Genomic DNA, 5913 nt, shown 5'->3' on the forward strand with positions numbered 1-5913 from the left:
TTATTTAAAACTTTTAATCAAATTTTTGCTTATTTTTAAAAGTATTTGGGACAAAATAAAAGAATACCCTAAAATTTAAAACAATATGTAGTGACTCTGTACCAGAGAAAAATGCAAATATGTAAAGAAATAAAAATTATAAAGTAAAAGTAAAAAGGCAAGGAAGGATAGATTCAATATATCTAGCTACTGTGTATTGTGAGCTCTGTAAAATGAAAATCTAAATCATGGAAAACATAGCAAGAAATGAATTGCAATAGTTTGTTGAAAATAGCAGCAAAAGACTTAGCTTAGGTTTTTGACTAAATGATTGCAAATTCTAAGAAAGATAATATGTATTTCAAGAGAACAAGGTGAAGCTACTTAGCAGTTAGAGAAAATTATCCAACCAACATTATGTCAAGGAGATAAGAGAAGATATGGGTATAGAAAGTAGATAATAATGGTTGGATAACATCTGGGCCATAATCAACATGAGTTAACAAAAGAGAACTCTTTCTACAACTTTAAAAAGGTTTTAAAATACTGCAATAGCTAGATAAAAATAAAGTTCAAAATATATTTTTATAAAATTGGAACAATAAATACATATTATTGGCTAAAGACAAGGGACTAACTGTCCAACAGAGTGAATATACAAAAGAGAGAGGATATGTTCAATGATGAAAGTTCATAAGTTATGTGGTCAAGGAGAACAACAATGGCCCAGATTAGGAAAAGAAGGACTAATCGTTTCAACAAATGAGACTAGATAAACAAGACCTGTATGCAGATGTTTCTAAGTTTGTGAAAGACACAACAATTTAATGAGAAATTATGGAAGAAAGCAACACATTTTTTTTTGAAGGTACAGCTGGGATTTCTATTGGTCTTTGCATTTGGAATAATGTTTTTTAAAATGGGTGAAGTAGGGTATAGAGGTAAAATAAGTGATTGATAAATAGTACTGAGGACATTTTAATTTAAAATTCAGAATTGTTATTGGTGACCAACTAGTTGAATGATTTTCTCCAGTTGCACACAGCGATGCAGATATAGGATTATTATAGTTATTTAATTTTTTTCCATTTTTCTGTTTATCTTTCTCTTTTCCGGGGAGGATCTTTGTGACTGGAGTAAGGCATGAAGGGGGATTAAGATGCTGACAAGAAAATATTTAAATGTAAATAATAGGATGCAGAAGGTAAGTTAGCTTAGCTGATGTGTAGTCTGAGAAACACTGCCTATCACGAAAGCATAATTCTATGAGGTCTAGAATTTATGAAGGGGAGTGAGAAAGAGATAAAAAGTTATGAGGTTGTGTCCAAAGACTATAGTATTTAATTTTATTATTTATATGGTGAAGTAACTTTGTGGATTAGAATATCTAGGTCAGTGTTTCCCAAAGTGTAAGCAGGAGCACTACCTGAATCAGAATTGCTTGGGGTTTTTATGATTATGCACATTCTAGAGCCCTGTTCCAGACCCAGTTCTCTGAGGGTGCTGCCTGGGGATCATTATTGTTAACATAGACCCAGATGATTGTAACAACAGTTGAAAAATAATAATTGCGATCACTAAGGACATGGCAGAAGCTGAAGTGAAGTTAACTGGAGTTTGGGAATTAAAAGATAGTGAGAGTAGAATTTTAAAACAGTGAAACCTTAGACATTGATGAAAAATGTTGGAATGAAGAGAGTAAATAAAATGAAGTATTATTTCCTTAATGCATCAAATAAGTATATGTTGCCACAAGTATGAGCTTCCTTGCTGATATTTGCTAGTCTGAATCAGGTGACAAGCTGGAGTAAACAATGCATGTATACATAGTGAAAGTTAAGAACCAAAGAATCAGAGATCAATGGTAAAACCTCAAATGCAATGCTGAGTTCTATAGCGCAGCCACTGGTTCTTTCCATATGTCTCAATCAAATAGCCTTGACAAATTTATTATTAATGTCACCAATCTTTGATATATAGGAATGTTGAATATTCCAGAACATTTAAAATACTTTAATTCACCTTTCTCGTGCTATCATCACCACCCATCTTTACCATCAGGGAGTCAATTGGTAAAACAAAAATTCTGGCATGGTATTTAGCTTTTATTTAAAGGAAGTGAGACAAATATTTAGGAAGAATCACACTGAGACATTTTCACCTCTGGAACATGGCAAGAAACAGGAAAAGCCTGGGAAGAGTTGACATCATGAGCCCATGAAGGACCAACATCAAGGCATTCTGAATACCACAAGACAAAAGCTAGAGTTATTTCCCTACTTCATTTACTTCTGTGAGGAAGTTCATTATATGATTCCTTTCTTATACATAATTAGATCAGGAACAAGTAAAACTGAACCTCAAGAGTTTGATAGCCATGACTTCATCTGGAAGAGTTACAGAAATTCAGGAATTCAGAGGCAGATCCATTTAACTTTTAAATGAAGCACCCATAGGTATTAGCATGATCTTACATTTTCAGTTGTCTCTTGTGTGGAAGGAAGTGCATCCAATGTGGAAACAGTTTTGCATAAAGGAAACACGAGATGGTTTGAGTAATTATGTACAACAGAGGAGAACATGCACTTATAAAGCATTTAACCAAACAGAAAATAATATGAAACACAAACCTAGGGACCACCAAGTCATTGAAAAGTGCGCAATGAAAGGTGTGTTTTAAATAGCAATGCCAGCTTTGGAGAGCTTTTCTTTCATTCTTCATGTTTTAATTCCTCAATATTAGAGTTCTCCAGATAGAAAACAAAGAATAGGCTGAAACAATTAGTTAATTGATCTCATTCAAACAGAGTTAAAATTGCAAAGAGGGATTTGAATGAACTGTATTGCAGAATTTCAGACTACACTAGACCCCAATCAAAAGCCTCCTCATATTTTTGCCTCTGTGTGTGAGGGAGGGAGAGACAAAGACGGAAAGAATGTAAGTGTGTATATGTAGAGTATTACATGTGCATAGTCTTTATTGTCTGTTTTGGTAGTAGGCTTACTAAAACATAGAAGGTAAGGCACTGAGGATTAAGTTTGTTCAAGCTGCTTCAGATCTCTGGATATTTTCAATATATGAAAGATCCCTGACATGTCCCTTTTTTAAAGGAGGAGTGAGATGTGAGATTATAACTGTAAAGTGTTACAGTGGCCTTTTCTATGCATAGATATGTGGGCTGAAACACAAGCAACGTTTTTTAATGACTTTGATAGTTCAGAATTCACACCTAAATAAAAATTTACTAAGATACTCTTTGATCCAGAAGTAACAGACAGTCAAGTATATGTAGTTAAATTGATTAAAGAGCAAAACAAAATGCAGAAAAATTCTTACTACCAACTCTGACTACTGTGTCGTCGTTAACCTAAGTGCAGTCGCTACTAATTTCCTTAATCCAGTCCAACCAATTAAACAAACAGATCTTGAGTCACAATGTTATTTCCTAAAATAGTCAACACAATATTTTGAATGTTGTTAGACATAATCATTGGTTATTTATACTATTAAAATAGCTTGATAGCCATTGAATGTAATACAAGAAAAATCTTCACTAAATCAGTGTTTTTAGTTACCTGGAAAACACTGTATTTTGCTATACTGGTTGTGGGTAGAATTCTGCCACAATCAGCCCACCTGAAAGCTGCTACCACTCAGATACCCAGCTGGTCCTGGAGAAATCTCTTTGATCCAGCAATTAAATAAGAATTACTGGCCTAACTGGTTTATCTAGGATCCTGCTCTAGCTGTAAGAGCAGCATCTATGCTGAAGAATTCGTGCTACACCAATTGTTAAAGATTTTGAACATTGCCTCTGCCATAAACTCATCTGAACTCAGGGACATTCAGTCAAGGTATCTGAAGATGATATAGCCACAGAGGGCAACAAGAAATGAAAACAAAGGAACATATTTAAAAAAATCTATATTGATGCCCAAACCTACAGTTGGGAGAAGCTGAACTGAATTACAGGCAGCAACGTGATTTTGGTAAGCTAATTTGGACTAAACAACTTCACACCAAACCACACACTTAACAATTGCAGGAAAGTATCTTCAATGAGAGAAAGACAACAAAAAAGCCCAGAACTTATCACTTGTCTCACGTGCCTGGGGATGATCTGGCTCAGGTTGCTAGACTACTGCTGGTTAGCATCCTGCTGGCTGTCAGATGGGAGGAGGGAAAACACAGCAGACAGCTGGGCCTGCACACAGGAAGCGTACCTTGGGGCCCATTATGCTTATATGGCATATGTGCAAGGCAGAAAGGAGAGCTTCCAAAGCATGCCTGGATCTCATCTCATGGACGAGGCTATGGTTTACAGCACCACGGTAGTATGAAAAGGAGAGACAAAGCCACTTCCACACACATCACACTCAGCACACTGATCCTGCCAACATGTAAATCACCATCCTGCCATCTATCACTCAGCTTAGTATTAATATCCGAAGTGTTTAACAATTTACAGATTTGACCTTATCTATGCCTACAAATGCTGTAGATAATAAGCCTAGTGCTTTCATGTTTCTTCTATTTTGTACATTATACTTTGAAACTCATTTTTGCATAAATGTTGAAGGTGATTGGGTAGAAATTATAAAAAAGGAGGAAGCCTGCTTGCTAAGACAGGGCTTCACAAGTAGAAACAGAATATTAGAATCTAATGTGTAATTTTAAACATATTTTTTTTCATGTTTATTTTCCCTAAATTTTCCAAAAAAATTATATATGCCAGGCACAGTGGCTCACACTTATTTTATAATCCCAACACTTTGGGAGGCTGAAGTGGGAGGGTAGCTTGAGCCCAGGAGTTTGAGACTAGCCTAGGCAAAATAGTGGGACTCCATCTCTACAAAAAACAAACAAAAAAATTAGCCATGTGCATTGGATGTCTCAGCAATTTGGGAGTGTGAGGCGGGAAGATCACTAGAGCCCAGGAGTTGGAGGCTGCAGTGAGCTATGATTGTGCCACTGCAATACAGGCTGGATGACAGAGTGAGATCCTGTGATGGTTAATGTTGAGTGTCAACTTTATTGTATTGAAGGATGCAAAGTATTGTTCCTGGGTGTGTCTGTGAGGTGTTGCCAAAGGAGATTAACATGTGAGTCAGTGGACTGGGAGAGGCAGACCCACCCTCAATCCGGAAAGGTACAATCTAAACAGCTGCCAGCATGGCTAGAATAAAAGCAGGCAGAAGAATGTGGAAGAACTAGACTGCCTGAGTTTTCTGGCTTCCATCTTTCTCCGTGCCGGATGCCTCCTGCTCTTGAACATCAGACTCCAAGTTCTTCAGCTTTTGGACTCTTGGGGACCTACACCAGTGGTTTACCAGGAGCTCTCTGGCCTTTGGCCACAGAATGAAGGCTGCACTATTGGCTTCCCTACTTTCAAGGTTTTGGGAAATGGCTTCCTTGCTCCTTAGCTTGCAGAGGGCGTCTTGTGGGACTTCACCATGTGATCATGTGAGTCAATACTCTTTAAAACTCCTTAATAAATTCCCTTTCATCCATACATCTATCCTATTACTCCTGTCCCTCTAGAGAACCTTGGCTAATACAGACCCTAACTTAAAAAAACAAAAACAAAAACAAAAACAAAAATGTATAAACTAGGATTTCTTTTCCTCTACACAGAATCAGAGTGAAGAAAGTTACCTGAAGACTCTTCACAGGAACAAGCTCTGGGACCTATAATTACCATTACTGCTATAAAGACATATTTGCCATGTCAAAACACTCACCTTTGTGTGAGCACAAGGTCCTCTGGAGAGAGCTCAAGACACATCAATAAATAGTTGCTCTAAACAAAAACTCACTTCATTCAACTAATTCCACTATTCATAAAGTTACATACATTAAACTTCCCTTAATTTTTGGCTAGGTCAAAGATTACTTAGCAGTTGTCTTGATTAGATTTCAATGTATTGTCAACC

Source organism: Pongo abelii, chromosome 12, assembly GCF_028885655.2.
Source record: "Pongo abelii isolate AG06213 chromosome 12, NHGRI_mPonAbe1-v2.0_pri, whole genome shotgun sequence".
NCBI classification, from domain to species: domain Eukaryota; kingdom Metazoa; phylum Chordata; class Mammalia; order Primates; family Hominidae; genus Pongo; species Pongo abelii.